Source organism: Suricata suricatta, chromosome 1 (genome assembly GCF_006229205.1).
Source record: "Suricata suricatta isolate VVHF042 chromosome 1, meerkat_22Aug2017_6uvM2_HiC, whole genome shotgun sequence".
NCBI classification, from domain to species: Eukaryota; Metazoa; Chordata; class Mammalia; order Carnivora; family Herpestidae; genus Suricata; species Suricata suricatta.
Genome location: NC_043700.1, coordinates 124500618 through 124514276, shown reverse-complemented (window position 1 = coordinate 124514276; position 13659 = coordinate 124500618). Strand labels below are relative to the sequence as shown.

The following is a 13659-nucleotide window of genomic DNA, read 5'->3' as shown; positions in this document are numbered from 1 at the left end:
CCACTCTGGAAAATAGTGTGGAGGCTCCTCAAGAAAATAAAAATTGAACTGGCTTACCATCCAGCAATCACTCTACTGGGTATTTACCCAAAGAATACAAGAACACTAGTTCAAAGGGATATATGCACCCCTATATTTGTAACAGCATTTTTAAACGTCTTTTATTTATTTTTGAGAGACAGAGAGGGACAGCGTGAGCAGGGGAGGGTCAGAGAGAGAGAGAGGGAGACACAGAATCCAAAATAGGCTCCAGGCTCTGAGCTAGCTGTCAGCACAGAGCACCGTGTGGGGTGCGAACCTACGAACCATGAGATCATGACCTGAGCTGAAGCCGGACACTTAACCGACTGAGACACCCAGGTGCCCCAGCATTTTTTTTTTACACTAGCCAAAATATGGAAATAGCCCAAGTATCCATCAGTTGATGAATGGATAAAGAAGAGGTGGTATGTATATGTGTGTATTTTATTCATCCATAAAAAGAAGGAAATCTTGCCATTTGCAAAGGTATGGATGGAGATAGAGTATAATGCTTATTCAAATAAGTTAAAGACAAATACCTTAGGATTTCAGTTATATGTGTAACAAAACAAATGAGCAAAAGGAAAAAAGAGAGGCAAATCAAGAAACAAATTCTTATAAATATAGAGAATTGATGGTGATGGGTGGCAGGATGGGAGAAATAGGTGATGGGGATTAAGGAGTGCACCTGTGATGAGTAGCATGTACTGTATGAAGTGTTGAATCACTGTATTGTACACCTGAAACTAATATAACACTGTATGTTAACTAGCTGGAACTTAAATAAAAACTTTAAAAATATACAAAAAAACCTAAAATGAAAAAACCCAAAAAGCAACAACCACCAAATAAACTTAAGAAGTAAAGAGTTTGAAAAGTACAGTATTATTATTCTGTAGTATGAATGAAATGGGGAATGAGAAACATCTTTGCCCAATGTCGGACCAACACAATAATAATAAAAATAACCTATGAAGCCATAACAAATTTTCTTATTGTTTATTTTGTTCTAAAATCTGTTCAATAGGGGGGCACCTAGGTGGCTCAGTCAGTTAAGCGTCAGACTTTCCCTCAGGTCATGATCTCATGGCTCATGAGTTGGAACCCCACCTCAGGCTCTGTGCTGACAACTCTGAGCCTCGAGCCTGCTTTGGATTCTTTGTCTCCGTCTCTCTCTGTCCCTTCCCTGCTCATACTCTCTCTCTCAAAAAGAAACAAACATTAAAAAATTAAAATATAATCTATTCAATAGATCATAGGCAGATTAAATCTTAATATACATAGCCCTTTAGTCATGTCACTTCTTTTACTTACAAACCTTTATTGCCAATATTTTTAATATAGAATTATTTCACACAGCTACTTAAGAAAAACACTAAGGTTGCAACTGGGAGCCAAATGAAAAGTACATTAAATTGAAAGACAATTCATAAAGGAGAAAATGTAAGTAATACAGAAATACACAGAATTCCATTAGTAATAAATAATGTATGCAATTTGGAACTGGATCTTATTTTTCTGTACTTGCTCACAAAGATAACACCTAATGCTGGTAAGAATATGTGCAATAGGCACTCATATTTTCCAATGGCTATGTACATTTTTATAACTCTTTAGTAAACATTTAACTTAGCAACAGATTTTAAGAGCCATAAAATATTTATACCTTTGAACTAGTGACTCCAGTTTTAGCAATCTATCCTGTGGATATAATTCTAATTAATAAATAAAGCTCATGCTGAAAAATATTTAACCAAACAGTACTTACAGTATAAAATAACATTATAATGCTAAAAACATCTGAAATACAAAATATGACAATGGTCATCACTGTTATTATGAAGCCTTGCTAATATAGAAAATGTTTATAACAATAAATTAGGGGGAAATATCTTTCTCAAATATATCACATATATGTAGAAAGAGAGTGCTTTAAGAATCATCTGTAGCATTTAAAGGGCTACTTAATGCCTATGAAGTCCAGGTACAAGAGTCCCTAACAAACAAGCAGATTTTACAGCTGCGTGCGATAGCAATAGGCAGGGCAATGAACAAACCTCTGTTATCACAGTGAGGAAAAAGTCTGAACTATCCAGGCCTGATAATATGAAACTTACATGCAACTCCCCATAGCAATAGCCACATCGTAGGTAAGGCATTAGCTTCCTAGGATACTACACTAATTCCTACTTAGCTTATTACTTTGAGAGTTTGGTAGACTAGCCTGATAGAGTCCTGTATTTCAAATGCTTAGTTGACATGTAACATGATTTTCAGGATGGCTGATGAGAGTAAATTGTTTGCAATCAGATTCCTTTACATATAAAATATGTCTAATGTTGGTAATAGAATAACAGCTGTCACCATAGAGAAAAATACAGTCACTTTAAAATCAGTTCAAAGATTTTGCATTTCAGAAAGACTGAGTTATCAGTTAAGAAGTAAAATAAGAAAAAAAGAAATTTTTCACTAAGCCCTATATGCTTACTCCATGATCAAGGCTATATATCCATTACTTACATATATTATCATTAATTCTCAGAACTACTCTGCAAAAGAGGTAGTATAACATAATGTAGCATACAGAACTACAGCAACAGGAGGCAAAATGAGGGTAAAGAATGAGAGCTTCAGAATCAATTATCACCGGGCACTTATCTATCTACATAACCTTGGGAATGTTACCTACCCTCTCTAAGCCTCTATCTTCTCATCTATAAAGAAAGAAGGAAAGGGCACCTGGATGGCTTAGTCAGTTAAGTGTCTGACTCTTGATTTCTGTTAAGGTGATAATCTCACGGTTTGTGAGATCCAGTCCTGCTGTGGGCTCTGCACCGATAGTGTGGAGCTTGCTTTGGATTCTCTCACTCCCTCTCTCTCTCTCTGCCCCTTCCCTGCTTGTGCTTGCTCTCTGTCTCTCTCAAAATATATAAATAAAATTTAAAGAAAATAGGAAGAAAGAAAATGCAGTAGACTTACTGCTATTTACCAAGTATTAGTAAAGTCCCTCCAGATGTATGCTAGGGTTGTATTTCCTTTCCCGCTGTGACTGGGTTGGGTAATGCTATTAGTTCTGGGCAATGAGTTACGAGTAAAAGTGATATAATTACTTCTGGGCCAGAGCTTTTGATTGCCAATGCAAGATTCTACAGGACTCTTTTTTTTTTCCCCTCGGGCACAGTAACTGGCCACGTTTGAGATGGGTTGCTTTGTCAGTACAAATCTCTAGGTGACAAGCTGAAGCAGAGCCCCCTTGTCAATCTAAATTGGGCAGGCAGCATAAGCAAGAAATAAATGTTTTAAATCACTAAGATCCTGGGATTGCTTATTACAGAGGTATAACCAAGGCTGCATGGACTAATAAAGGTCATTTCTACCCTATAGTACAATGATGATTTAATGAAGTAACATTAGAAGTATTTCCACAGTGTCTAGCATAAATACTCAACAGGTGTCATCATTATTAGATGTTATTATCTTTTATAAATAGGAATACTGAGCTCATAAAGCATTCTGCAGTGTAACTCAGGATACACTACTATTAAGTGATAGAGTTGCTTCTGTGAGACAATAAAGCCAGAAATCTTTTCATTAAAGTCACTCTCTTGTCATCTGATGTAGCAAAAGATCTAAAAGCTCTGTAGTCACTATCTTTTAGTTCATACATATGTTTTGTTGTTGTTTCAAAACCTTATCTCCCTTGCAGAAAAACTAATTTTCTTTTATTTTCTATATGTTTTTTATGTTAGTTATCTGCTGTTTATTTCATTTAATACATTCATCAGCATGGCAGCTGGTATGTAAGATTTAACAAACATCTCCACAGTTTGGCTATTACTTCCCTTCATAAACTTCCTGTCCATGCAAGTTTGGCCTATAAATCGTACAGAACATAGGATGCTCATTTTCTTTCTCCTTTGAGTCTCTGCTTATGCCCAAAGGAAATCCTTCCTTTGTCCAGTTTTCCAATTCTTCTTTTTAAAAATTCGATTTAAGTTCTTTCTTCCATAAAGTGAGCTCTAATAAATTTCACAGCACATACGGTCTATTTTATTTAAAACATAATTTCATAGGATTTGAGAAGATAGCTGTGTACTGCAGGGGCATATTCTCAGAATCCCTCGCCAGGAGGGTTCTGGTTCATTTCTTCCAATGAGGAAATGTCCTGAGATCTGGAAGGCAGAGGAAAGGACGACCTACTTTGGATAGAACTGGCTCACAGAACTGCCTGAAAACAATTAAATCAGAATCACACTGTCACATTTTTGAGGGAATTTACTGTCGATCCCTTCAAACAACATCTAACAAACCAACAAACCATCACCACTGCCATGAAAAAAACACCAGCCCAGAATTTTTAAAAAGTCTCTGCTGTTCAAGCGTAAAAACAATCCCTGGGTCACCAAACTTATTCCAACAGGCACAAGCTGTTGTTTAAGAAAGATGCACTCATCATAAGGGCAATAATGGTCAAGAGGGGATTCTAAAAAGGTAAAGGCAGCATCCAGAGAGAAAACTTCCTTACAAAAAGCAGAATCTAGGCCTAATCAAAGCACCTCCATGGCTTTCTGTTCACCTGTATATGTGTCTATTCATGTGTGAACAGGACTGTTTAGTGCCCTATTTGTATATGGGTGTGTGTGTGCAGGTAGGGACACCTTGTCGTATTACTGCATAGATTCTCCGGTCAAGAGGAACCATGTCTGGCCCTGACAAAGTACTAATACATCCCCCAGAAAATTTGGAGCTTGGGATGGTTGTAATGATTGGTTCGTTTTTTGGATTTTCATTGCCGCAGAAGGACTGAATGTGTTTTCTGGATGGTAAGAAAAATAGAAACATGTATTTGGCAAACAGAAGAGTAGACTGGGGCAACAAGTATTCCCCAACTTCTACTTCATTTTCCTCTTCCTGGGCACACAGGAAAATAACATTTCCCAGATTCCCATGGGCGTTACTGAGATCTGAAATGTGAGTAAAAGGGACAGGTGTTGTTCTGTGCTGAGGCGGTTAAGTGCCAGTGACCTTTGCATGGACTTCTTTTCTTTGTTCAGTGCCAATATTAGAAGCAGAGACTTTTTAGATGACATGGTTGAAGGATGGAAGCAGCCTGTGAAGTGAATCACTGCTATGAGGCTCACTGCTTAGGAATCCCTTCCCTACCTACATCAGAAAGTGACTGGAGTGGAAAATAAACTTTTTAAAACAAATCCAATGGTGTCATAGGGATTTTTGTTATAGCAGTTAGCATTAATAATTTTGATTAGACTTTGGTCATATTTGTAGAACAGGGAAAACTGGAACAAAAAGGCCAGTGAGATCTTTAGGATTAGTGAAAACTCAAAGAAACCAACCTAAGATTTGGTAGTTTGCAAAACAGGATGGTGAACCCAAAGGTTGACCTGAAATCCAAAAATCAGCCTAGCACATGTAGTGTTTTGTATACATGTCTGGTCTCCAACCTAGTTCCTTGAGGAAGAAGACAATGGCTTTTCAAATTTGCATCCCTATCACCTAGCACAGGATATATTGATGAAATATCCAACACTTCAAGGTGTTTATCAAAGCAGGGGAGATTTGCAAGAGGAGATGTTTCAGGTTTAGGAAGTTCAGGGATCATGTGTGGAAACCCAGTCTTAGCAAGTTGGGTACTCAGGACTCTGAGACCACACTGGCTATGTTGTGGATTCCATGAGTGTTAATCTAGAGATACTCTCATAAGGTCCTTCTATTCCTTGGCCTATGGTTACAATTGCTTATAGCATCCAGAAAGGGAGACAGGGATTCAGTGAGCCAAATTACTAGATTGAGACATAAGGTAGGTATATCCAGATACATCAAATTTTGAATTATTATTTAAAGTATTTAATCTTGTATTACATTTTTACTTGATAGCTTATGTGTATATTACAAAATATCAAAAAACACAAGAAAATACTATCCAAATAATTGATCTACCTGTCATTAATTCTAAAGAGATTCCAAGAATTCTTCAAATGGTTCAGTGGTGACATAGGAAACCATATAAAGAATGTGCTTATAATAAATAAAAGATTTAATCATAGATATAATTCTAATGATAAATTAACAAAATAATTTATTTTTAAAAATCTCATGCTGCTGGGGGGCTTGGCTGGCTCCGTTGATAGAGCATGCAACTCTTGAGCACCTGGTTGTGAGTTGGAGCCCTATGCTGGGTGCAGAGATTATTTAAAAATAAAAAAATTAAAAAGATACCTCATGCTACTAAGCACTGAAGCGATAGCTTTGCAAAGTGATTTCCTAAGATAATGAAAGAGGCAAAAAAGAAACAAGAAAATGTTATCCAGCACCCACAGAGGAGATGGCAAGATATAAAGCATTTTCTATCTAGTAAAATAAACATATATTCATATATAACAACATATGGGAGCAGAAAAAAGAGATGGAAAATTATTTTAAGAAAAGTTCAAGAGAGACAAATCAGGAAATGATATAGATAAAAGCCAAAAGTCTTAAATTCCAGATATAATTATGTGTTTAGTGGTTATTGAACCACTTCCAAATGAAAAATGTACTAAATTTAACTAAACTCTTATAAAAGCAAATTTCCCATAACCACACATACACATAGATACTCACTGCTTTCACACAGAATAAGATTAAAAAATTGATTAATTCATTTGTTCATTCTCAAATATTTATAAATGGATCACTATGTCTCTGACATTGGGAAAGTATTACCAAAAACCAAACCAAACCAAACCAAACCAAACCAAACACACAGGAAGGAAGGAAGGAAAGAAATGATCCCAGAAGAGATTTCTCTAATATAGTAATGGACACTCAAGACATCAAAAAAAGCTTTTAGGAAACAGAGCAAATGCACTCAAAAGAATCAATCATCAAGCTTCAGTATCAAACCATACAGTAAACATATTTGCAATACATGCCTATGGTGGGGAGGTGGGAAAGCGGACAGACATTAGGAAAAAAAGATCTACCATATGAATAATAGACACAAAGGAGAAAGGAAATAATAATGAGATCAATGAAATGGAAAATGAAGATACAACAGAGAATTAACAAAACTAAAATCTGACTCTTCACAAAGACTAATAAAGTCTCTGACAAGCCTAATCAAAAGCAAACAAGAAAAAAGTTCCCAAAAGATATTAGAAATGAAAAAAAAATTTAAAGATTTAACAAAGACTTTAAAAATAAGAGGAAACACTGAAATATTTAATGCTGATAAATTTAGTTAAAAGAGTTTATATTCAAGAAAATATAACATCAACACTAATTCAGAAAAGATAGAGGGGTGCCTGGCTCAGTTGGTTAATCATCCAGTTTCAGCTCAGGTCATGGTCTCAAGGATGGTGAGCTGGAGCCTCATATTGGGCTCTCTGCTGTCAGTGTAGATCTGGTTTTGGATCCTGTCTTCCTCTCTCTCTGCCCCTCCCCCACTAGTGTGTGCTCTCTCACTCTCTCTCTCTCTCTCAAAAATAAGCATAAAAAAAAGAGAAAACAAGAATAGGACTATAAGCATTAAAGATATTGAATCAGTAGCTAAAAATCAACACACCAAAACAAATTTTAAAAACAAAATAGAAAGCAAATAAACCAATAAATAAATGTCACCTGTGCCAGACCATTTTATAGGTACATTCTGCGAAAGATTGAAAGAATTAGATAACTGTAATCTTAAACTATTTCAGAGATTAGAAAAGACTCTCCTTAACTCATTTTGTTAGGACAGTATAACCTTTACACCAAAAGCAGATAAAGTAAAATGTTTATTTTTTTTAATGTTTGTTTATTTTTGAGAGAAAGGCAGAGCATGAGCAGGGGAGGTAGGAGGGAAAGAGGGAACACGGAATCCGAAGCAGGCTCCAGGCTATGAGCTTTAGCACAGAGCCTAACCCAGACCTTGAACTCACAAACCATGAGATCGTAATCTGAGCTGAAGTTGGACGCTTAACTGACTGAGTCACCCAGACACCCCATGTGAAACATTTATTAACACAGATGCAAAAATACTAAACAAAATATAAGCTATTCAAAACTCGCAAGGTATTTAAAAATATGTATCAAGATCAGCTTCAGAATTAGTATGTTCTAGTGAGGCTTTATTAATTTAAGCTTAGAAAAATTATCAGTATAACTTCCCACAAGAATAAATGAGAAAAAAAAACATGCAATTATCTTCACAAACACAAAAGAAAGTATTTGCTAAAATTTTATTTAATTTAGATAAAAATTCTAAACAAATCATAAATTCAAGGGAACCTCCTTAAGGTTATAGAGCATATCTCCCAAACACCTAATGTAATATCTTAAACCTAATAAGTGTATGTGTGAAGAAAACCACATATGGAAACATACTAACACTACTATCATATGAAACAAAAGCAATGAAATAGTGTTCATTTTTAAGTCTTTACTGAAGAAAAGCTATGTGTCTGGCATTGTGAAAAAATGACCAAAAAAAAGTAAGAAAATGAAATATGCCATGATGATACTTAAAAGTTAACTGTAGAAACTTTCCTTAAAATCAGGAAGGAACTCAAAAAGGCATGCTATCACCATTTCTATTTAACCTTTAGAGTATAAGAAAAAAGCTTAAATGATAAAAGGCATAAAAAAAGTCAACAGAGCTCAGCATTTTCAGATGATATGACTATCTACAAAGGAAATCAAAGAGAAGTGATCAACAAAATATTAGAACTGAAGAGATTCTGGGAAGGCTTACAGATGTAAAAGTCAACAATAAAAATCAGTTTTTACACTAATTATCAGCAATGAAGTTTGAAGACATAAATATTTCATTTATAATATCTACAAAATGTGGGCTACCTATGACAGTTAAAAAGAAAATTATATTTCTTAAATCAAAAGACATTAAAGAGGTCATGAACAACAAAGAGTTCTAAGATGGTCATGAATGGAATACCAATCTTCATGAAATGAATCTATCAATTCAGTTTAAATTCTAACTAAAATTTCTCATGAAATTTGACAATAATCAATTACAAAAGCAATGGATCAAGAATGGCCAAAATAATTTTCAAGAAGAAAAAAAATGGAAGAAACTGCTTTTACCACATTTCACTTACTTAGGACATTGCAATAACAACATATAAACAAATGAATAAAGCCACCAATAACAAAGCCCCAAAACACACATAAAACATTTGACATATAACAGAAAGGACATTTCAAACAGTGGGGAAAAGATGAACCATTGAACAAATAAGGTAAGTTGACTGATTTTTTATAAATAAGATTAGATTCCTACTTTATGCTTTACACAGAATTCAACTTCAGATGGATTAAGACCAACATATATGCAAAGCAAAATTTAACACTTTTGGAAAACAATAAAGTTGATTTTCTCAATAATCTTAAGGCATGTTTCTTAATAACTTTGAGGATGTTATTTTTATGAGAGAGAGCGAGAGAGAGCGAGAGAGAGCGAGAGAGAGCGAGAGCGCTAGCATGCACACTAATGAGGGGAAGAGCAGAGAGAGAGGGAGACAGAGGATCCAAAACCAGCTCTACACTTAATACACAGTGTATTAAGCATCTAACTGCAGCTCAGGTAATAATCTCACCGTTTGCGGGTTTGAGCTCTGCATGGGGCTCTGTGCTGACAGCTCAGAGCCTAAAATCCACTTCAGATTCTGTGTCTCCGGCTCTCTCTCCCCTTTCTCTGTTCGCACTGTCTCTCTCTCAAAAATAAACAAATATTTAAAATTTTTTGAAAAAAAGCAACTAACCCAATTTGCAATGACAGGAGAAAGTAGTACCCAGATTAATTATCAGAGATATGACCAAGCTTAATTAACATGTGAAAATCTGCCCACATAAATTAATCAGAATAGACTACTTTATAGTGAAGGTACAAATTAACCCAGAAATCTCAGTGGCTTAGCAAAACAGGTTTATTTCTCAGTAATGACACAAATCCAGTGCAGTTTCACAGGGGGTCTCTACTCCAAAAAAGCCACTAAGGGACCCAGGCTCCACTGTCTAGTTGCTACACTGTAAGAAAGGACTAGAGAACCATGCACAATTTTTGAATTCTCTGTCCTTGAAGCCACACTTGCCACTTCTACTCACAACCTACAGGCCAGAAGCAGCTAGCTGGCCCCAGCTAACTGCGGCAGGGCTGGGAAACACTGGGGAAGCACATGGGCATTCAGTGTATCATAAACGTCTCTTCAACAACGAGAGATTGGAAAAAATCCAAATAAAGGCAATAGCAAGAGTCATTTCACACTCATTAGACTAGGGAAACAACAAGTCTGATATTACCAAGAACTGGTGAGGATATAAAAAATGGGAGCAATCATCTGAAGCTGTTGAGGATGTAAACTGCTTAAGAAAATATTTATAACGTTGGGATAAATTAAAGACGTACATACTTGTGACCGTACTTCCCACATGTGGATAAAAGGTGGTGTGAAGATAACTCATTCAAAAATGTTTGTAATAGCAAAATATTGGAAATGATCTAAATTTGGAGATAGTCTAAGGATTGGAAAAACCTAGAATGATACCTATATAAACTGTCATATATTCTTACTCAAAGTGAATATTGACAGAGCATATTGAATAGAAAAAAAAGAACTATATTAAGGAGTTAATACAGTGTCTGGCACGTGATTAATGTTAGCTGTAATCACCATTGCCACCACTGCCGCCACTACTTTTATTAGAAGCAGCAGCATGCAAACTAGCCTTATACATGGAAATACATAGTAAAAATAATGTCAGCTGGGAAAAGTAGAACACTAATTAGAATGTACACATTAATTATAACAATGTAAAATATATGCATGTCCATTAGCAACATTTCGAAAATAATCTAGAAGCATGGTAAAATTTAATGCTTATTAAATTACCCTATTAATTTGCTTACTGGAAATTATACTGCCACTAAATTTTCTCAAAACCCTCCATTTTTAAAATTTCTAGTTTACTTTACTAATAGGCATAAGCATTTTAAAAAGCATTTAAGAAAACAGAGTTGTGACTCTTCATTGAAGAAAATCTCCTTCATAAATAATTCATGGTCCTTGAAACCATTAACATTTGAAAGAAAAATAATTTAACAGTTGCTTCTATTACAAAAATAGAAGCAGTGTATTTGATAACTGCATTATCCTTATCACACATTTTATAGTTAATATGACTTTGTATACTAAAGGAAGGAAACCTCTATAAAAGCATTAAGAGAATCTATGACTAACTAAAACTATTATGGGTTATAATTTAAATTTTTATCAGAACACTTTTATCTATTGATAAAAGTGAAGAAGGAAATATATTCTTTTTTATTTTATACCTTTATCCGAGTACTGAGTGGATCTGATATTCATTTTTACCATGACCTGACCTTGAATTTTTTGCTGAAGCCAAGAACACAGCAATGACAGTGGGAAGTCCAGAGCATAACCCAAGGGAAAAGAGAGGAAAAATAATTTTCTACCTTCAATTCACTGGATCCTGTTCAGGGTTTATACTGTGGCCAATGAATATAAGATGTGAGGCTTATTTAGAGACTGAGTACCCGTGTTTGGTAGAAACAGACCATCTTCTCTAATCCTAAATATATTAGGTTACAAGGAGGTCTGTCATTCTATGTTTAGTACCTCTTTATATATCTATTTGATATTCTCTTCTTTATCATCTATTCTGATTATTTGTTTACATATATACTCTGCATAGTATCGGGCATAAAATGGTTATATGAATAATATGTCCTTGAGCTACCAGAGCTGTTGACTGTTGCTCATTCAGGAAGTGTCATGGCACTGTGTAATGGAGATACTTTTTTTCAGCTTGGACTCAAATCAAGAAGTGGCTTTCCTACCTAAGGAAGAGAAACATAATCCTTCCTATTGCCTAAGAACAGAGATAACAACTGACAGAGGGAACACAGATGGGGACAGATGGCTTAGACTAGAGAGACATCTCCAGAGTCAATGGAAATATGCCATTTCTGGATTACCATGTTACATCTCTAGCCATATAGGGAGCAGAAATACTTAGCTGTCCAAGGCAAATACAGCTGTAACTGGAGATATCTGAGAAAGACAGCTATGGAGGCCAAATGGAGTAACATCATTCTCTTAGCTCACTAAGTCACTCTAGAAAGGACACACCAACCATATTTTGAAGGTGTTCTCAGCTTTAGCTTTCAAAGATCAACTAGAGGAAAAAAAGACCTTATGATAAAATCCTGGTGAAAGAGTTCCTTCTAATCTCTTATAGCTCACATGCTCTGCCTCATTTCTTGGATTTGAAATTACAAGGATTTTAATCACCCATAAACTAAGCAGAGCTTAGTTTGCTCATGTAAATGTAAATTTCCTCATGTAAGGCCACAGAGAAGCTTAAGTTAAAAACCAAGGCTTAATTAATAAAGTAATTTCTCTATTGAATTAGTTTATTCATGAGCTGTACAGCGAGACAATCCTTTCAAACAACTTTTATGACAAGTTTTGAGATTATTCTTATTTAGGATGTGATTCATTTAGGGTCTCTTCACATAAAGGTAGTTATACCAACGTAGGCATTAATAAGCAAATGATACCTAATGATTTCCTTGAAATCCTACATTTTTTCAAGGCAATTGCTTATGAGTTTATTTTTTACACTAAATTTTTTATTAATTCACAGTAAACAAAATTTCTATAATACATTTGAATTAATTATATGTAAGCTTGTAGACCCAGATATTTCAGTGAAAAAAATACAAAAAAAATAGTTGGTACCTGAAATGGAAAGAATGATGCGTAGTTTTGATAATTTTCCAGAAAAAAAAATAATCAAGGTGGAATAGGTTTTATAAAAAAAAAAAGGTGTTTTTATTTCTTTTAAAAATAAACCACAGACTTACTGTCATTGAGACACTAAGCAATGACTCAAAACTTAATTTGCCTTTAAAAATAAAGTCACAATTACTTTTATGATAACTTGCAGTTAAAATCAGAGATTAGAGTTCTTTTAAATTTTGCTTACAGTGGGCTCAAAGTTTGGTGAACATTTTTTTTCTCAGAACTCGGAAAAACAGTAGCTCTATAAATCTCCTGTTGGCCAGTTACGAATATTCTATACACATAAGTAAACAGAAGAAGATCTACTTAAAAGATTAAAGATTAGGAAAGGGACTCTAAAATTAAAGCAATCACATTTCTGGTTGGAAAAATAATCAAATAACTTTCCATGACATATTTTGGGTTAAAGGGGTTTTTCTCTTCACTGGCCAAACAATTAGTGAATTTTGGACTTTTCTTATAATAAGGAAAACAAAATTTTACACAGTAGACTATTCTGTCATAGGAATGACAGTTCTTTTTACTTCCTGGTTAAAGTTTACTTAGTTGATCATGTGTTGTTTTTATAATTATGAGAAGTTAATAAAGTGATTTATATTTTTTAAAAAAAGAGAAATTACAGTTAAAAATTTTACTCCTCCAAAGCAACCAAGACAAGACCTACTACATTTGACTATTTCCTATGATGTAGGCTGCAAACAATCCTGATTTAGTATAAGTAAAACCATGTACTAAAATAGGTCACTGTCAAATAATAGGAGTATCTTAAAATTTGGGGGATGATATCACCTTGGATTAAATGTACTAAATAAAA

General features: G+C 34.7%; 1 protein-coding gene across 1 annotated transcript in view; it reads right to left on the bottom strand.

The window, feature by feature from the left end:
- The window catches only part of FAM13A (family with sequence similarity 13 member A), a 313453-nt gene that overhangs the window by 158799 nt on the left and 140995 nt on the right, over window positions 1–13659 (bottom strand). The gene's annotated exons all lie outside the window — the stretch shown is intronic.